This window comes from Toxotes jaculatrix, chromosome 13, assembly GCF_017976425.1.
Source record: "Toxotes jaculatrix isolate fToxJac2 chromosome 13, fToxJac2.pri, whole genome shotgun sequence".
In the NCBI taxonomy this organism is placed as follows: domain Eukaryota; kingdom Metazoa; phylum Chordata; class Actinopteri; family Toxotidae; genus Toxotes; species Toxotes jaculatrix.
In genome coordinates this window covers 12,024,650-12,045,738 of record NC_054406.1, presented here as the reverse complement: position 1 = coordinate 12,045,738, position 21,089 = coordinate 12,024,650, and the positions used below count along the sequence as shown (strand labels likewise).

Sequence of the window (21,089 nt, the reverse complement as noted above, 5' to 3'; positions counted from 1 at the left end):
GCTGAACCTCAGGGTGCAGGGTGACTCAGTCCAACCTGTTTCTGATTGGAGGACATTTTGAATTGCAACTGACAGCTCGTGACATTCAAACAGACATATTTACCTGTGTCAAATGCTGTTGTCTTTCCCTAAATTCAAGTATTTGGGGATTTTTGAATCATATTTTGATTGAAATTTTTAAGTCTACGACTCCAGATGGGTCGTAATAAAAGTATCCTGCTGACTTTTAGGATAAAACGTGATGAAATGTCACCATTTCCTCATTAACCGGTTACTCGAGGAAGCGCGCGCACAGTCTGTTCCCATGCATCTATGCACATCCTCTGGTGTGGCATCACCAAGCCAGCCAGCAGACGGCAGAAGAAAAGAGGAAGTGGAAACATCAGCGCTATCTCTACAGCAAAGGAGAGAGAGAGAGAGAGAGAGAGAGAGAGAGAGAGAGAGAGAGAGAGAGAGAGAGAGAGAGAGAGAGAGAGAGAGAGAGAGAGAGCACCACCGAGTGACACACACATAACGCACACACACACATACACACACACAAACTCCGGACATCAGCGCTTCAGTGGAAGAAGTGTCCTCGCGTCGCCAGGTTTGTCAAAGCACGTTTTCTTCTCCTTGCAGAAATGTTGGTGTTTCAGCTCCACTTCCTTCGCGTTTGGTGCGAAATGTTGAGGACTGGCGATTGTTTTGGGATCCGCCGTGCTCTGCCTCAGCGAGCCCCGTTCTCCGTCTCTGTAGCAAACACACACAACGCTGTGTTTGCTCTCTTCTGCCTCTGCATCTGCCTGTCTGTCTTTTTACTTTCTTTTTTTTTCTGCGAAGTGGCCTTAGTGGCTTTCTTTTTTTTATTATTTATTTTTATTTTTTTGGGGCGCTGTTCTTCTTTATGACATGCATGTGTGATAAAAGCATCGCACGCACAGACACACTGAACTGCAGCGAGAGCGAATGAAAACTGTCTGTAAATTCATTCTCCGTGCTCTTTCTTTAATTTTACGGCTGGTTTCTGAAACTAGTGCTTGTTTTTAAGCGGCGACTTGTGTGTTTGGCAGCAGATTTACCGCGAAGAAGCCGAGGCTGTTGCTCCCTGGCTTGTTTGTTCACTGCATGTTGTTGGCTCGATGCAAAAAAAAAAAAAAGTGTTGCGTTTATAGATGCCTCCCCTCCCCAAATCCCCCCCCTCACTGCTAATTAAAGAGCTGCCTTAACGGTGTGCGGTGTGTGTAACTCCAGCCCATCATTCTGGCCCCATCGTAGGGCCTGTGATTAGGAAAGACGGAGGGGAGAGAAGGAGAAAGCGAGACAGACTCTTATGCATATTAAAGCTCTTTGCTCTCTTCCACAAGATGCAAAACAAAGGTATGAAGATTCATTATAATCTGGCAGCTCCACTCAGCCTCTAAAATTAGAGTTCATTCATTTGTCTCTGTGTCTAGTACTTAACTTTCATATTATTAGAACCAGTGCATCAGGGGTTTTCCAAAAGTTTTCATGTAAACCTTATTTCATGTTTTTAAACACTTTTAAAATCATTTTTTCTAACTTTCAACACAGTTTGCATATGTCCTTTTTTTGTTGTTGTCTTCTGGGATTTATTAATTCACAGTGCTTCTGGCTTGCTGGTTGTTGCACAACTTCTCAGTATCATCTTGCAACCCTTTGACTCTCAGGGATGAAAACCCTGGATTAGACCACGGTAGACCTCTCTTTGAGAGGTTTTTGCACTCTTCTTAAAAGGTTTTGTTGCTTCTATTTTAACAGAATCCCAAAATGTTTATACTGTGCATCAGTGACTTGTAAACAGAAGTACGTGTACCCTAGGGAGTAAAGTTATCACGAAGTACGTGGAAAGATTGTGCAGTAGCTCGACTAATGTGAAAAACTATAAATTTTATTTGATTAATAGAAATATATCCAAATATTTGTGTTCAGGAGGAAAATAAAAACGTAAATGGGACTGAAAATTGTTGTAATGCTGAATTTTTGGATATTTATTGGCCTAATAACCTACCAGCTATGACAGGACTGGTTGGGTCAGTTGGAACAACTAAACAATTCAGACTGTGGTTGAGAGAATGTGAAAACTAGTTATCAAGTGAGCAGAAAAGTCAAAGTCGATGCATAAAAGTGCCAAATAAATGAAAGTTTAAATTTTGCCACTACAAAGTGCAACAATTCACTCTATCTTGAATGGATTCACATGTGAATCCTCAGATCCCCCACAGTACCTGTGTTTTCTGTGGGGTGAAACTGAAACTAACTAGACCCCCATTCGTCCCCACTGTGGTCCTTCAAGGGCCTCTGGTTGTCCATGAACTCTACTTTGAGAACCTTTGCTCCATATTTCCTCCCTGATCGCTCATGTAGCCAGTGACAGACCGCAATGGCAGCCTGCGCTGGCACACAGAAGTGCCTCAGCTCTCCTCCTCACATCGGTCGTGGTGCGGGTCCAGGGGCTATGCTGTCGTATTCTCTCTGTCTCTCTCCCCTCCAGCCTCCAGGCGGCTTCTGATAGAGTGAGAGGCCATTTACATGCCCCGTTAGCCACCAGAGACGTCCCTGTTGTGATCGAGCCGCACGCACGCCGGCATCATTGTGTCAACCCGACAACAAACACAGGCAAACATAACCTAGATACAGAGGCACGGGGACGTGTGCAGCCATGTCACAGACACAGACAGGGCTTGACGACGAGGGATGTATGGTGTGGCAGTTTGTGGTTTTATGTGCCGTTCTGGGAGCGTCACCAAAGAAGAAAGTTAGAGGTTATTGTCTAGTTCGTCCTTGTTGTAGTTCTCCGCGAGGACATTGAGTATTATTTGATGTAAAATCTGAGTTTTTATCAGGGAGTCACCCTTAAACTGAGAGATTTTGTGATGTATTGTGAGGAATTGGCCTCTATTGTAACTCCTCCTGCGGAATACTTCACTGTGAGGCTGTGGTTGATAGGGGGTTAGAGATTGATGTTTTGGTTTTCGATTCAGTCAAGGAATGAAATTTTCATCTCATACTTTGGAACAAACCACGAACTTAAGTGCACTCTGCCATTAAACTGGTATGTGAAGTTCAGTGTGTGTGTGTGTGTTCAGTTTTGGCCAGTAGCTGTCCAGTTCATAAGTGAAGTGTGCCACAAGCCTAATATTGCAGTTTTACAGCCACCTGAGGGACCTATATGTCAAAAGGAATGCACACGCAGGCGAAAACAAGTTTTATTAGCCACAGCAAACCTCCATTTCTTGTTAGCTGCCTCGGCCAAATAAATATTTCTTTATTCCTACTGGTTCTTTAAAAATCAGCAACCGAAACGGAATGTTGCATCACAAGAGTAAACGAAAAGCGAGCCGGTAAAATGCGGTGGCCTTATTTTGCACCCTAAGTCGTGAGCCAGATAAACTGATGGAATTAAACTTGAGCACTTTGGTCTTTTGTTTTAAACACCGAAGCATAATCCAGGAAATCAGATTAGTGGGAAGAGGCAGAGATGGAGAGGCAGATCAGAGTACTTTTTCTTTTTCTTTTTTTCCTTTTTCTTTTTTCTTTTTTTTTTTTGGATGAGGATGGGATTGGTGCCTACCCTCGCTCATTGAGTTGCATCACATACGAGATCCTGGTGTGTGTATCTGTTTGACACTGCCTACTGTTTGGCATCCTCTCAGCACCTCCTGAAGTGCAACCTTGCCAATTTCTGAGCTGTGTTTTCTCTCTCCTCTTGCCAGTCAACCCCCCCCCCCCCCCCCCCCCCCCCCCTCCACCAACCCCCACCCTTGCAGCTTCTTATCTATCTCTCATTAGCTTACTCTCTTACACTTGCTTTTTCGCACATGCTGTTGCGCTGTCTCAGTCATTTTAGCTTCTATCCCCATCTCTTGCACTTTCTTTTCATTTGCTCACTCTCACATTGCTGCACCCCCTCCTATTTTCTCACTCTCTATTCTTGCTTCCTGAGGGAAATGGAGGTATGTCAATTGTTTTCTGCTTGATGTACACACGGCCTGCTATCTGTCCATCTTAATGAACTCATTTCCCCCCATTTTCCCCCTAAAAGCTCAGGATCGTGACATTAAAGTGACACCAAAAACTTCAGGACATAAAGTTTCCTGTTATCTCACTGTTGTCTTTTTTTTTTTTTTTTTTTTTTTTTTTGTCTTTGTGTGCAGTTGTGGAAAAAAAAACACCTTGCCATTTTAATGCAATGGGATTCTTGCTTGCTTGCACACACTGGTACGGCTGTCCTTCGGTCGCTTGAGGTTAGATTAATTTGCAGTTCCAAATGAGATGAGTGTTGCCTTGCATAATTGCTCCCCGTGGTATAAAGTTAATTAAAACAGCAGGTAGGTACTGAAGGTGCAAAGGGAAGGTGCCAGACAGCCAGACAGACATAGGTGGGTGAGGAGAGATCTCATCGGTACTGCTGTCATATTATTCTAGTTAGTTTGCTGATTGTTGCCTGTGGCTAACTTCAGAGCCAAGCAGCTCTTTGACTTGTGAAAAAGTGCAACAAATAAGAAAAACTGATGAAAAAAAAGCATATTGTTTTATGACGAACTGTGATCCCTTAGTGGTTGCGTAAGGGAATACACTCATGAATGCATTGCAACCTTTTACCCCGCGCTTCTAAAACCGTATATGTTTTGTTCCTCTGGCACAGAGTCCATCCATTCTTAGAATATGAATCAGTTTAAGCGGCGATCATCCGCGGGCGTGTTTCTCTGTACAAGTCTAGACTTTATGCGGAGTGAAGCAGCCCTAGATGACCCAGAAACTGATATGGTTCACTCTGTGTGCTCGCTCTGCCCGCTGCATTCCAGCTGTGGTACTGCCGCAGAGCTCTGTAAATATTGAGTGAGAGGTTAGCTTTCTCTCCCGCTCTGTGCGAGTCTGTGTGTTTGTGGTTTTTAGCATCTCTCAGCTAAGAGCCTCTCAGCCTCTGATCCCACTGACCCAATGTGATAAATGGTTACATAGTCTCTCAGTCAACCCAGTATATCCCCACTCCAGCTGTGTGAGAGGCTTGAGCTGACGTTACTTTTAGAGTTGGGTACTTCTGTAAAGATTGCCCATGTGTGAGTGGGTGTTAGGGTCTGCTACACTGTATGCAGCTGATGTAGTAGGACTGTGCGAATGTGTCACGAGTGTTAATATCACAGAGGGTATGATTTATGGCATGTATGCACAAGTGCTGCAGAGATTCACAGGATTTCAGTGTTGTGTTGCTGTGTCAGTTTTTATTTTCCTCCAAGGCTTGCCGGCATCATTTTCACAGTAGCTGCATGCCGGTGTGTCAGGATGACCCAGGTTCTAAACACAGGTTTTCTTCAGCTGTAGCCTAATTATAGCTTTTCCCTTATGCATGTCTGTCTGGCTGTCTTTTCTATGCACGTCTTTGCGTTTCCCAGCCCTTTAGGTGTGTAATAGTATGGGTCTTCACTTATCACTGCTGTCACGCTCCCTTTTACCTGTACATCACTCCATCGATACGTCCCTTCATCCATCCATCCATCCAGCCATCCTTTCTTTCATCCATTGCTATGTTTCTTCTTTGCTCCTGTCCGTGAAAACGTGATCTGGTGGTCCACCAATAATCGTTCATCACTTACATGGATTTTTGCTAATTCCCTCCACGATCTCAGTGGCTTCGATGGGATCAGAGGTGTGAATGTGAATCCCTGTAGGTTCTATGATGGATGCTTCCCCTGACAGTGTCACACTCGCTGTCTTAATTGAGCGTGAGTCCATGGAGGTGCCCCAGTTTTCAGCACTGCTTTCCCCAAAGTGTGCACTTGACTTTTGGCATCTACAGAAATGTTGAGCCATTAGTTCATGGAAGTTTTTGTCTGATGTGGTAATGAGTTTTCTGTTTGATGTTAGACCCATGGAAAGAGTGGAGAGGGATATTTATGAACTGTGTGTGTGTTTATGTGTGTGCGTGTTCTTTTTCAGTCACTTGATCGCTGCATTGCTGCAGTGTTGTTAAAATTTTCACACTGTATATCGAACAGAAAGTTTATGAACTGTGAGCCAGTGGCTAACTGAAAACCAAATTATTTGTATCAGATTATAAGGGCAGGCAAGAAGTGGCATATCACCCTGAGCTTTTGTGTTGTGCTTTAAGATGCTTGTTTGCTGTGGGAAGAAATTCAAATGCCACAGTTTATTTTTGTTAAGAAACCAGATAAGACATGCACACCAGCTGAAGGATACTCAGGTGGGAAAAAAGCACATGACAACCAAATTAGGAAATTAGATTTAATGCTCTGCTTCCCTTACATTACAGTAACAAAGTAGGAGGAGTGGAGTGCAGATAAAGGTCACAGGCACCTCCATATTAAAAGCACTAACAGTTTCTGGCAGATTTATTTTACCTTCAACTTGTAATTGATGTAAACTCATTAAAGGGGAACTACTACTGCGCTGTGTGGAAAAAGTTTTAGAAGGCCCTTTGAGCAGCTATCAAGATGGATTTAAAGACTACTTTGGTGAAGTGTGAAGTGATAAGTCCTTGAGGGCTCTTTGGCTGACTTTTGGTGCTCTTTATGTGCCTTTTTTTTTTTTTAAATGCTACAGACTTTGCTTACTGCAATTTCCACAGTTCATAATGTCCTTATGTTAAGGACAAGGAATTGAAACAGAAAACCCAAGAGCAACATAATACACTGGCATTACAATAAGGAAATGAGCAGCAAACGCACACATTAGCCTCACACTTTTTTGTCCAGAGAAGAGCCTCATGGGATTTTACTAAATGCTATTTTACCCCCCTGCATGGACTCATTTTCATGGAGAATATAGGTTACATTAATTAATATCTCTGAGGATATGATGCTGAAGGATCAGGGCGGCCATTGGAAGTGCCCCACCCCCCCAAGTAAATGAAAGGTTTGACTGATCTTGTCTGTATCTGTGTGTGTGTGTATGTGTTTGTGAGCTATGAGTCACAAGTTAAAGCCAGGGTTCAATCAGAGGTTGGGCCCAATGTGCCACAGTTGCACACACACAAGGATGATCTTGTCAACGCCGTCCCTTGATGAGAGTGGACAGGACATACAGGTGACTGGAGGTACAGTGAGGTGGACCGGAAATAAAAGTAGCCTGTTGTTTTGCTCGATATGGGTGGAGGAGAGGGTTCGCCGACGCTGTTTCTAAGAAACCTACAAACTTATTTTTGCCCTTACTTTACTGTCAACATGCTCTATTTCTCTCTCGATCTTTTCCTTGTTTGCTTGTGCTCTCCATCTCTCTTCTTCTTTCTCTGTTTTTAAGAATCAATTTAAGCAGTGATTGCAGAGTCTCAATTTTCTTTGATTTATGTATTGGTTAGAAAATGACTTTAAGTCTTGATTTATTCCCAGCTGTGACTGGAATGGAAGCAGTACCTGCTCAGAGGACACTGGCAAAATGTGTAACTGTGTGTGTGTCTTTGATCATTTTGATGGGGCTGCTGCCTCACAAGCTTCACTACGAGAACACCTTTTATAGAAAGTAACTCCCTTTGGTACTTTCCCGACCTGTTTGCTTTCCCGACAGGCTACAAGCTCATTCATTTCAAGTTATTTCTGTTAGGAGGACTTGAGAGTAGACTGAAGAGAGAGATGGAATTACATATAGCTAAACGTGTTGCATAATTAATGGATGGGCTGAAATTAAGGATGTGAACCCATTCTGTCACGATGCCGCAATGTGCCGTGGTAGTGTTTTCAAATGGGATAGTCCAGGCTACCTCTGGAGAGAGGAGACTGAGGAGGAGTGGAGGGCCTCTCTTAACATGCCAAGGTCACCAGCTCGCTCGCTCGTGCTCTCTCCGGCTGGGGAACTGCGAGGATTAAGGGTGTGTTACTTCATGTTGGGGCTGCCTCCCTCTCTCGCTCTTACTCTTGTTCTTGGACTTTCTCTGTCTTCACCTTTCCCATCTAAGGCTTTGCAAGCTGATGCGCCTTTTTCTGCATTAATCATTTTATTTTTGCATTCTCATCCCTCTGTTACTGTTTCTGCCGTCATCCTTCATCTCCATGTTCTCACCAGAGCTTTCCATCCAAACAGCTCTGCCTATACATACTGCCCAGCTCCTGGCCTTCACTGCCCACACGTTGAACCAGGAGCAGCAGCATTTGTCAGGGCATCTGGAAAAGATCGAGTTGCTCAAAGCTCCAGTGGTTAACTCTCCTGCTGCTACTTTTGAGCTCAGTAGCAGCCTGAGGTGAGTTTCTGTTGGCTCTAACCATCCATTAAAAACGAGCCATAATCACCCTCACACCCTGACGCTGCCTTTCATCACCAGCTAGCAACAAGTAAATGTGATCTGTGGCTGGGAAAATAACCGCTGAAGAAGATTTCTTCTTCCTTTAGGCCGACCAAAGTCTTGGCCACCGGGATGTTGATGCTGTCAAAGCAGACGCAGGTCAGCGGGTGAAGCGCTTTGAGAAGCTTAACCAAAGAGCTCGTGGATATCTCTCTCAACTTGCCCTCACTGTCAGTCAGATCCTTGTGTCTATTTTCTGTCCATAATGTTTGTTTGAAGGCATGAAGAAAATGGAGGTTTTAAATTTGTTTCTGTTCATTTCCAAGGCTGTTTGGCTTATTAGGCATATCAGGCATGTATTAATGGATGCGCATAAACACATACAGACACATCACCAACCCTTTTACTTGGCTCTTTTCTGCCTTATGAGGCAGAACTGAGTAATTACAGCAATTTATGAGGCCATTGATCACTTCATTAAAAAAAAAAAAAAAGTGTAGTCAAAAAGTAGCAGTAGTATTTTTGTTGTGAAGACACCCAGGACGAACGGTCTGACTGTTCTTTCTGTTTTCTCCTTATCAGTGTTCCTGCTTCTTGTCATTCCTGCCAGCGGTGTTGTTGTGTCTACAGATACAGGTTTTCTCTGTCTGAGAACAAACATCAAGGAATGTTTTGTTGTCTCTCAGACTCAGTCGAGCCATTGTGATGAGCTCTGGATTCTGTTGCTGTTTGTTGCCTGAGCAGATTCCCCATCTGTAAACCAAATGCCTACCCCGGTGTCACTCTGGCTGGTCTGTTCTGGCCACACATCAGTGTTTTCCATTTCCTGTGGATGTTACATGTTGTCATTGTGCCGTAGCCCTTATCTTATTCCCAGCTATGCTAAAAACCGAAGAATAACATGGTACAGCTCAGCTCAGTTGGGCTCAGCATTTGCTCTCTATAGAGAGAAGAGGGGTATTGTAGTGGCAGACTAGCTGGGTTTAATGTTGCCTCCGGGGCTTGTTGCTGTGTCTGTTCTTTTGTTGTCTGGAGGGGAAGCTTAACACTCTGTGTTTGTATTTGTGTGTGTGTGTGTCCGACTTGTCTTGCTTCATTTTCCATCCCAGGCAGTTCTGTGGAAGAAAGGCACAGGAAATACCAAGGGCATTTTTACAATAACGCAAGAGCTACTAGATGCACAAAGTCTTTAAATGTGTGGTGAAAGTTTATGTACAAAAGTAAGAGAGGTTTCAAGTGCAAGCTAATTCCAAGAAGAGCAACTTTTCAATTCAGTTTTATTTATATAGCGCCTTCCACAATCAAAATTATCTCAAAGCGCTTTACAGAGACCCAGAGCCTGACCCCAGAGCAAGCACCAGAGCACGCGACAGTGGCATGAAAAAAAACTCCCTTTTAACAGGAAGAAACCTTGAGCAACCGCGGTGACACATCCTGCCGATATCTGCAGGTGAACCACTCGACCGTTTCCTGTCGTAAGTGTGAAGAGCGAGGTCAGGAAGTAGGCATGACCCCAAAACTCGATGCAGCGTGGTTAGTCGTTAACGTTTTTCAGTATCAATTACAGAACAGGCTGACAAGTGAAACATGTGGAGTCTGATGTCTGTTTCCATGGACTCTGTTGAATAGATGTATGGGGGGCTGCTATGCACTGATTACATCATTTCAATGACATCGTACCCACAGCAATGAAACCCTGGCCTGAGGAATGCCCTCCACTTGTGTTTTTCTTTCCCTCTTCTTTCCCTCTCTCTCTGTTTCACATAAATGCTGGTTACATGCAATTAACCCATAAAAGGAAACAAAAATCAAGTTTGAATCCTATGCCCCAGTCTATAAATAGCCGAACTTCAGCCTCATTTCAGCTCTTGTCACTGGCTCTGTACCACAAGCGAAGCCCCTCCCTCAGTTGTACTATAACTTGACAATAATAAGGCAGCCACAAGCACGGCCCCAATGAGTGGCTTTGCAGGGCTCGGGCTGGGCACGCAGAAGGGATGAAAGTATTGAAGCAGCGGCAGTCACCACACCGCTAGGGTGGAGGCCGAGCTGGCATCAGCGCTGGCTCGTGACTGACCAACCAGGCAGGGCTGGGGCCTGTCATTGGGTAAACACAGCGAGGGGTGTAGCATATGGTTAAAAAAAAAAAAAAAAAAAAAAAAAAAACGTGGGGGATAAATAAATAATGGGAAGGCAGTGGAGTTGGAGAGTAGGAGGCTGAGGGCAGAGCTTAGGGGTTAGTAAATTAAAGGGTGAGCCCAAAAAAGTGGGCATGGGGCATCTGTCAGGAAAGGGGGGTGGTGGTGGTGTGGGGAGGCTGTTGTGGTCAAAGGGTGTGGCATGAGTGAAGTGGAGGTTGGGCAAAGAGCCTCGGAGCAAGAGCAAAAGAACAATAACAAGCATCTGCAAGACAGTGCTCTAAGGCACAAAAAAAATGACATACATGGAAAATATTTTGAAAACAGCTCCAGTGTATTATTCGTAGCAAGCATGAGCTCATGCGTTGTGGCTGTGTGCAGTGGTGTGATACTGATGAGCCGTTGGTGGTTGGTGAATAACATTGTGCCTCCAACAGTGCAGTAAGTCAGCCAGTCAGTCAGTTTGGCGGATAGGCAAAGAGCACCCAGCAGGGAGGGAGAGAGTGTTTCGGTGAAGCCAGGTCCTGAAGCCACCCGAAACATGTGTCCCAGTGTGTGTCTTTGTATGTGTGCGTGGAATTAAGGGCTGCTTGATGTATAGCCACAGCTGGGGGGGGAGGGGGGCTGTGGGAGGGGACAGAGAGACAGCTGGCAGAGCAAAGGGTGAGCGTAACGAGGAGTGTGTGTGACAGCCACAGTGACTCCTTTGTTCCCACTCACTTGTGCCAGTCACAGCGAGTAGATGCCTGATCTGTGAAGTGACTGAATCCTTTCACAGCACCTAGACCAAGACACACAGTCGAGCTTTACATTAGCCTTCTCCACTGCCCGTGTGCGTGTCTGTGTGTCTGTGTGTCTGTGTGTGTTTGCATGACTCTACACCGCAGAGAGCTGGCAACGGCAGCAGGAGATTTCCACAAGAGAGCCCAGAACCATCTCCCGTAATGTCAGTGCTCCTGTAGAGCGCTTATTACGCTTGTGATGACAGTCATCAGTGCTAACATAATTGTAGCGCCAGCAACATCGAACAGTAGCCTGTTTGCTGTATGCTTAGGTAATGAGTGTTGTTGAGGGCCTGTGTTCTCTCCTGAGTTATGGTTTAATAAGAGGAGTAATTTTTGCTCCGGTGGAGAGGAGCCCTGCATGCGTGCAGCAGTCCTGCGTGGCCTCTGGAGGAAATTCTGCTACTTTGTTCGTTGAGTTGATCAAAGTGCAAGGTCATCTGAGACAGCTTTTACCACCTCACTTTTGTTAAACCTATCCGGTGTGTGTGTTTTTTCACATGGGCATTTATCCTTCCCAGCACATTAATTTTCACTCCCCAGAACGTCAGTAGCCTTTAAATAATAGACCAATGGTTGGAGGATGTCCTCTATAGCTTATTCCTCTCAACTATTAAAAGGTGTTTTTCTTTCTTTTCCTGAAAGCTCTACACTGAAGTGTTCACTTTTCCACCACCATTTAGCTTTCCAATGTTTTTTATTTTTTTTAAGAGTTCAATAAGCCTTTTCAGCACCTGACTTCTTCCTCTGAGTATCTGAACCATTTAGTTCAAGTAGGACAAGTAAAAATAGCCACAAATCAATCCCAAATGTTCTCAGGCTCTTCGCACATCTCGATCTAGGCTAGCACAACCCAACAGGGGATAGAGTGACACGGCATTCAAAACTGGGCAGAATGACTGGCAGACTGGCACTTTAGAGGAGGGCAGGTTCATTAAAAACGTTACTGGTAGCTGCTATTCGGGCCTTGACACACTTTAAAAGCCATTAAAGTGGCGACGGCGGATTATGGTTTGTTGAGTTATGATGATGATATGACCTTTTGGTTATTACATACTCCAGTGGAGATGGTAATCCTCTGAGCTATTGAATTTATCTAAGTGGAGACCACGTTTCCATTAAGGGATGTATATGACTTGTACAGCACTGCAGTTGCAGTTCGTGGCAGACCAAATTATCGATAGCACAGAAATGTCACACGCTGTAAAGGGTTGTGTTATTCCACACGAGAGATGGCAAAATAAAAAGACCTGCAGGGCTAAGGAGTAATGTGCATTTGTCAGCAGGCAGGCAAAGAGCATTCATACATCTTCAGATTATATTTTATGTAGGGTACATTCATTCCAGGTTTTTTGCTTTTGCATAAGCCACCTTTTAAAAAAAAAAAAAAAAAAAATTGGATTCATATCTCATCGGCAATTCATTTAATTTTTTCATCTTTATGTTAACTGATCAATTGAAAGCTGAGGAGTCTGGCGCCACCTTGGTCAGTGCCACCTGCAGTATCGGACCTCTCAGCATCAGCTCACTTCAGCAATACAGACAGCTTAAAGTTTAGCTGGGAGCTGGCTGAGAGACTGATATTGGTGTTTCTTAAGCTCTGGTATTAATGGTTTATTTATATTTTTTTTATGCCTTTATGCAGTTTCCATCTGTCATGAAAATGATTGTGCACTGTTTGTAGGAAGCAGCAGGGAGCTCTGTTGCATCAAACCAAACGCTCATAATTCCTCCCCAAGTTACAAAAGCAAATGGCAAAACTGTGTTACACCATAGGACAAGGGTTCCACTGCCAGAAGGGTTGGAAACAAAAATGACAGCAATGTGGATGTGAGAGAGATGAAAGAAAAACAAACCAAAATGAGTCAGAATCAAAGAAAACTTACTGCTTAATTTTTTAGCAAGAAGAAGAAGAGTAACATTTATCCAGCCCTATTTCTGACAAAAACATTGCGCTTGGACCCAAAAAAAAAAAAAGAAAAGGGCTGTGTTGAACTTTGGATTCAAAGATAATGATGACATTAAAAACTTTGCAAGCAAAGTTTTGGCATCTTTGGAGCACAGCATGTTTATACAACCACAACCAAAGGCACCAAAAGCCCCAGAAACTCTTTCTCTGCATCAGAGTTGTTTAATGGGAAATTTTGCAATGCAAACATTTTGCAGTATATATACACTGTCTTCCTGTGTGTAGGACTGTAGGCGTGTCCCCGATAAGAAACCATCTGAAAGCAATCCTGGCTGTGTATGTTTATCTACATGCTGAACAAAATAAAAAGCCTAGTCTTGGTGGCTCAGCAGTCATTTGCAACGGAAATTCCCTGACCCGGGATGCCCAATCCTTCAAATCCCATTTAACTCGATGGAGCACATGCCGGGCCTGCCAGCACTGTGAGGAGCGGGAGTTAAGCTCCTATAATGTAACAAAGCAGGTCTGAAAAAGCTGTCTACTCATCAGCGTACCACTAACCTTTTAGTATAAAACCCCACTAAGACTGTATTTGTAGCTGTGATGACTTTGCAGTGGACAGTTACATGAAAATTCTTAGTCCATCAAGTAGTAAGTTTTTTTTGTCTAAAGGGTCATGGGGGATTGTGGATCAATCAGTTCAAATGTGATCAGACAATACAGTCTTCTAGTGTTTGACACTAGAAGACTTTTTTCAAATTCTCCTCCTGAAAGGTTTTAAGTTTATCTGTTCTCACCATAAATCCAAGCTGAAGATGTGTACGTACCAGGATGATTTTAGGACATCACAGCTAGTGTGTATCGTTACTTGAACTTGCCAACAGAATATCAGTATGTAAAAATGCATGCCTGTGTTTGTGTAATGTTGCGTTAGAAAGTCAGTCACCACCATTATTAGATCTTGGTACAATCATGCTGAATGCTTATCGGCTCACTGACGCTGATGAGATTTACTTCTTAGGCACCAAATGACAAGGCATTTTTCAATTCTCGATAGTATCTGAGCAATTCAGTCGGTGCCACAATAGCATCAAAGTTCAGTACCCAGCCTTACTTTAGACATGTCTGCAGGGGCGTGATGCTGCAGTCCTCTCAACGAGCATCAATGAGGGCTACAACATCAAGTGTACTCACTCAGGCTCTGCATTTCAATACCTCACATTAAAGTGCAATTTAAAAACAGATTTTTTTTTTCATCTTTTTCTGTAAGGCACTCTTTACAGTGAATGCCCTTGTAATTTCTCTACTTAGAAGATGATGTGTGGGTAGAAGACCCACTTTTTGAACCTCAGTTGAACTATAGCTCCAAATAAGCTGTCAAGTATATGAAAGTGAATTTCATATACTCAACATTTTTTAAGTATCTGAAAACTCAAATTTAAACACAGCAAGTCCAAAAATTTAAAACATATAGTATGCAGTGGAGTACAAAAATCTCATTCACATATGGTATGGAGGTTGTACCAGCATTTTCCACTTCAGTTACATTTCCTCCATCCATTCATTTTGGAAAGAAAGTTGTTTAACAAGATGTGCACCGTAACATATGAAGCATAACACTCAGAGTAATTACCATATTCTGCCGTACTGTCCATGCTCTTGGGCAGAAAAGTTCTCTTTTCTCTCTAAAATGAGAGAAACTAATCCTTTAGCTACAGTATTGTTCTTGCATAATCCCCAACTGCTTTTATTTTGGGACTTGAACACGACTCATGCCTGGTCGGCACAGTGCTCTGCTGCGCTTTTTGTGGGTTCGTGGGTTTGTGGGTTTGTGTGTGTGTGTGTGTGCGTGTGTGTGTGTGTGTGTGTGTGTGTGTATAACTTCACACAGCACATGCTGTTTGGATTTCAATTAGCACACAGAGGCCACACCAACATTATCTTCCTCATGAACAGTGATAATCCAGTTGAGGGAGGCGAAGATCCCTCAAGTAGTGTATTCAGTTAGCTGGGACGTGATAACCACTGTCTGCGTTTTATGAATGAGACGCACCACAGAGGAGAATATAAAAAACAGTTTTATGTTTGTTGTCCTTTGCTTGCGCATATGCTTGTGGTTGTGTGCCCATCTTTTCCATAATAACCTTTTGTCTGGTACTTCTGTTTTTTTCTCCTCTGCTGTCTCGGGTGTAATTTTAGCACTTTGAGGAAGTGGGATTTCTGTTTTTTTTTTTTTTTTTTTTAAACGCTAAACCTTTGGTCAGACTGAAAGACACTTGAGCTTGACCCAGCTGAATTGAATGGCAGGAGCCAGTTCAAACATAGTGAACGAGTGTGGATGTTTTAAAGAATTTATACCTTTTCATAACTGATTTTTTTTTTTAGACTGAGGGGAAAGCAATTTGATTTTCCAATTGCTGTTTTTGTAAGGATTATTTTTTATTTCCGTAGCAGAGTTTGCATGAGCCAGACTATCAGGCATGTGGTGGATAAAACATGCCTGTCATGATGCTGTGTAGGAGAAGAGTTATTGATTTGCCCTGCAGTAACATGGTTTGTTTAGTTACACAATGTGGAAACTGGAGCTAGTTATAGCTTAATGTCTTTTTTTTTTTTTTTAACCGACGGCCCGCCTTTATAACTGTGTCAGTGTTTTTATAGACAAAAGGCAGTTTATGTTTATGTGGTTGTTTAGCCTTCTCTAAAATACGCTCACTTGAAATGAGAGGAGGTGTGAGCGAGATTCTCGGATGCGCTCTTTGCTCTGTTAGAGTAGTCAAGGTCAGTGTATTATGGAGGCTTTTTTTTTTTTTTTTCTGCTCGTGAATGAAGAATGCTGTGCCGGTCCCTCCTGATGCCACAACGCCTTCTGCCTCTTCCAACACACACATGCATTCAGGCTTCATGGTTAAACAATGGGACTATAGACCTGTTTCCATGACTTCCCTGTCTGACATACCAAGAAGCACCATTCATCCCCGCCTCACTCACGTGACCTGGCAGGGTTTTTGTGTGGTCCCTACCCATCCCCTCTATACATACCCGGCCCCCCACACACGTACACAGATAGGGGTCCACTGAAGTTTTTCAGGAAGGCTTGTTCCTTGAAGCGTGGCCTCCAGAGGCTCCAATCATTGTGTTCTGCAGTGATCAGTCAGGGGGGGAAGCTCTAGTCAAACCATTCCCTGTGTCCCCCCGCCACCCCACCACTCTCTGCTGCTTTTGAAGAATTACACTTTGATGTTTTTCCACATCACAAACTGTTGTGTCTTTGGAAACAAGGCTCACTTTTGTGTCATTTCTCTCGACTCTCTTGAGCTTGCTCCAGTTTTTAGCGCTTGTTTGATATTTCATGGCATCAAAAAATTGTCTACAAGTTTTGCTTTTGATGAAAAACATTGGTACAGTTTAAGATAACAGTGTGTTTTTCTTTCTTTTCTTACCAATCTTCGATCATTTCTATTTCCCTATGTGGCAGTATTAAAAAAGAGTACTTTGATTTTTAAGCTCAAGTACACCAAAGTGTAACAACCACAAAAAGTGGTGTTACGAGGGGTTATGAGTCAGACTGTTGGTTGGGTGCAATGACCTCCTTGAGTCTCCATGATGTTGCCTGGCAACTTGTCTTTTAACATTTAAGTTTTTGTTCAGATTAAACAAACGAGATGCAACATGTTAGTGAACAAAACAGATCTGAGAGTGATATCAGTCTTTCCATAAAACTCCTGGCAAGAAAGCTAATAAGCGTATTTTCCTAAAATGTCCAACTATTTCTTTGATACCCTTTTGTTTGACATGTGACTTTCTCAGTTTACAGAACATACAAGGTTCCAAACCACGAGCCTGTGGCAATTTAGAAGTATTTTTTTTCCTTTGTTAGCTGAAACCTCATGGGTTTTTCTATTTCACTGTTCATTAATAAGAAATATCTTTATAACGTACTACCAGTGTCAGACTGGATAATAAATGCTTGGTTGAATCCCCACCATAGTCTGCATGATGATTCTGTCCACACACTGCTGCTATTTTGAGTATTAAAGAGCATTCGCATTACTGATTCCTGTCTGCTCCTTTAAATATCCAGACTCCTCTTTCCAGCTTCACCCTAATGGCCCAGCTATGTAAGTTGATTACGCCAAAGACCCCACGGGCCTGCAGCCAGACCAGTCTCTGTGGAGTCTGCAGGGGACGCACATAGCATAGCTGACATTTTTTATCTCCCTAACCCGCATCTCTCCTCTTGGTTAAGCTGAGGTAATTTAAGGTTTAGAAACCTCTGTTATCAGCCTGAGAATTTAATCTGAGGTCTGTAAAAGCTTTCTGGTGGAGATCAGAATGGCCGGGTGGTGGAGTGCTCAGAATTTTTGGGAGGAAATTGTGACCGTGTGGTGTCTTTCATGGTGACTGTAGCTGCATTTATGATGCAGTAAATCTTTATTCCTATGGATCTCAGTCAGCTATAATAGAGCTAAAACAGATACTAATGTCAATTTGCTAATTGCACTAGTCAGCACGCACACATCATGGTACATTGATTACTCTCATCACAGCTAGAATCCAGCAACCCGTGCAATGTTCGTGTTTCCCTCTGCTGCGGGAATTTCCGAGTTTGAATCGACTTTCGAAGACAACATTGGATCAGACAGTGTTTCCATAACTCAGCCCTCCTATATCTGTCAGTTTGGAAGAAATACGCCATGGAGAGTGGGTGTTTGACCTGGATAGGCTGTTTCCAACAGGACTGCGAAGCCTGAGAGCAGAAGGTCACACTGTCAGTGACTCACTGAGCCTGAAGGCTCTCTCACTCTCTCTCTCTCTCTCTCTCTCTCTCTCTCTCTCTCTCACATACACACACACACACACACGCTCTTTTTCTAACTGGCAGTGAAAAGGCTTCCAGGGTAAACACCTAATTGTGCTCCTCTTTTCTGTTTTTAAGCTCTCGCTGCCGACCTTGATGCTGACTGATATTGAGTTATGTAATGGGGGAGGATGGCATGTTATTTTTAAATCTAAAGAGAAAAGAGATTGTGTGTGAGTGAACAGAGCACATAGCCTATTGTGTTTCAGTTAGCGAGGCAATGGAGGAAAAACAACATGTGTAATAGTCACCTTACGTAACACTCTTGAATACACATGCTTTAAGTGCACAGGATTAAAATATACACACCGGGGTATTTTAATGGTACAGGTAGTGTTTCATAAGCACTTAAATATCCCAAAATATCATGAGCTGAGACTGATCTGGGAACAGCGATGAAACTCATTTGTGAATATTGTGTCACCGTGTTTGTCCGCTCACTCCTCAGCATGTTCAGTACTCGGATGTTGGATGCTGTAAACACCAAATACATTCAGATAAACATCCAAATGAATTCAGTCATCATCATAAGTCATGATGTTGATAATGAGATAATGGCAAATGGCTTTTAAACGCCAAACATTCCACCTTAATTAGTGATCAGTGCTGGCTGAATTTCAGACGAAGCACGGCTACTTTGTTGTGCTTTCCCCCACTTTATCAGATCACATTGGTTGTTGCTCTGCGTTCTCAGTCACTGAGTCTTTTTAATACTACTTACTTATGCACACCTGTTTTCTGTCATTCTTATAATAATATTTACTGAAAGGAATAGTTTGACATTTTGGGAAATACTCTTATTTGCTTTCTTGCTGAGAGTTTGGTGAGAAGATCAATACCACTCTCATATCTGAATGGTAAATATGAAGTTATGTCTAGCAGCCAGTTAGCTCAGCGTAGCATAAAAAGTAGAAACACAGACAAAATGCCAGCCTGCCTTTATTAAAAGGTAACAAAATTTGCCTACCAGTACTTCTAAGGCTCTCTAAATAACATGTTATATCTCATTTGTTTAATCTGTTCGAAAGTTGAAAGATATGTCAAATTTGTGAGCTTTAGAAGTAAGAGGAGTTTGTTGCTCCCTTTGGCTTTAGATTTTTTTTTTCAGTTTTTCTTGCTTCATTACAGATGAGGGAAAGAAGAAAAGGGAAAAAGGCTTGATGATCGGAGTATGCATCCTGCTGGTGCTTTGCTGACTGTTGCTGTGCACAGATAGTGTAAGGATGTGGGTAATTAACACCACTGATCACAACAGATGAACAAATAAAAAGCATAAAACATCCAAATTTTTACAAAGTATGTTCTAAACCAGTTACTTATTACACCAGCATAATCAGTAAGTCGGTGTAAGCTGGCTGTTTTTTTGCCATGTATCTGCTGTGCAATACGCACAGGTTTAATCTGTGTTCAACTAAACCTGTGTTGTGTGAAACTGCTGTGAGACAAGCGAGGAGTCAGCAGCACATTAGCCTGTGTGGCTGTGTCCCAATTATTATTATCATTATTATTATTGTAAACTATCACAGAGGATAATAAGAGGATGCTTGCACAACCCGTGGGCAGTGAGACCAAACTAACAGTGTAACTCAACTTGACATTTCATGCAGTAAGATAGACCAAGGAGTGTATGGTCCAATTAAGTAGCTGCTGCAGCTAGCAGGTTGTGCAGCTTTGCCTCTGTGGTCCTCACTGCAGAATGGGACTGATGAAAGGTGCGAATTAGACTGTATGTTAGTGGGGAAGTCTGTTTTTAACTGTCACGTTTGTCCTTTTTTTTCCAGACAATAAAGGAAGCAAATCACGTCACATACATGTCTCGTTTCTGTAAAACTCTGAACTTCTCATGATGCTTCTTTTGAAGTGACATCTCTGTAGTATAATCCGGCATTGCTGTTTGTTTTTGATGGTTTGCAGACCAGCATAAGAGGAGTGTTGATGATGATGATGATGATGATGATCTGGACTCCAAACTGTAATTCAGTGGAGATCTTGTGCTCAGTAGGAATGGTCTGCTGCCATAACATATGGTCCATGATAATTTTATTACAGGTTTCCCCTGGTAAATCTCATCCAGTTCAGACTTCCTCCTCAGTCTCTAACGAGTACGAATTCTGCCTCTCTCCCAGTATCCTATTCAATGTGGCAGTATCGGGGCCCTGTATTTCTCCAGGCTAATAGCTTGTGTTTAATCATTTGCATGAAGACAGCTAGCATATGTTAGCTTAGCAGCCAGCCACAGGCAGTTGTTTTGTGAACAAGGTCAGAGGAGACAGTTACCGTTCCATTTTTAGAGCTTGGGTTGTTTTGGGAAGCAGGATATTGTGTGATCATACACCTACTTGTGAGGTGTTGTTTCGCATGATGATGTGCAGTTTGGAAACTAAAATGTGGCCCAGATTTCTGTTGTCTGCAGTAATCGATTGTAACACATGCTTGGACCATGACTTCTTGAGTTTGATGATTATAAGTAAGGCATGTTACTCCTCATTAAGTGGAATAAATTTCAGTGTGGTTTTGAATAATAGATGATCCCCTGAGGTGTTGTGGAATTAGCTTTACCTTACAACCTCCTGTGCAAGCTGACTGTAGGAATGTGCAGATTCATTTTGTGTTTGGGAAAAAAATGGGAAAGAGGGGTCACAAAACCAAATGACGTCAACAGGTGTTTGATATTCAAAATCTGCATTTACATTTGGGGTTTTATCTAGAGCCATTTAGAGTTGAGTGCACTCATAAGCTCAAAGTCCCGAATCACCAACATTAGCAGCAAATGTAGTAATGTGGGCCAGGATCAGGGCCACAGCTGACTGAGTCGTTCTTGAATAGTACAAACAAAAATAATAAACATTTATTTTCATTAGTAGTCAGGCTGTTGTTACAATGATAATAAACATCTTAAACAAGCTTCTGGACTGTAACTGAGAATGGCTAAGTATGTAAATAATTACATATATATCTTCCAGCAGAAGCGGATTCACATATTGATTGACAGCTGTGAGCTCCCACCCCTGACTTTGGCTTCCTCTGATGGGTTAGAAGGATGAGGCACGCTCAAAGAAATTTAGAAGGGAATATCTCTGCACTGTTGCCAGGCTGTTTAATGAGCTTGGGTCACAAAAGCCTTTGGCAGCACCTCTCCACATTAAGAAATATTTTGGAGCAT

General features: G+C 42.8%; 1 protein-coding gene across 1 annotated transcript in view; it reads left to right on the top strand.

Annotated features, from left to right (window-relative positions):
- The first annotated feature begins 485 nt into the window (after nucleotides 1–485).
- elmo1 (engulfment and cell motility 1 (ced-12 homolog, C. elegans)) overlaps nucleotides 486–21,089 on the top strand; it is a 100,745-nt gene continuing 80,141 nt past the window's right edge. The window contains exon 1 of the mRNA XM_041052846.1: nucleotides 486–589. The gene's annotated coding sequence lies outside the window, so the exon portion shown is untranslated. The remainder of the gene's footprint in view (nucleotides 590–21,089) is intronic.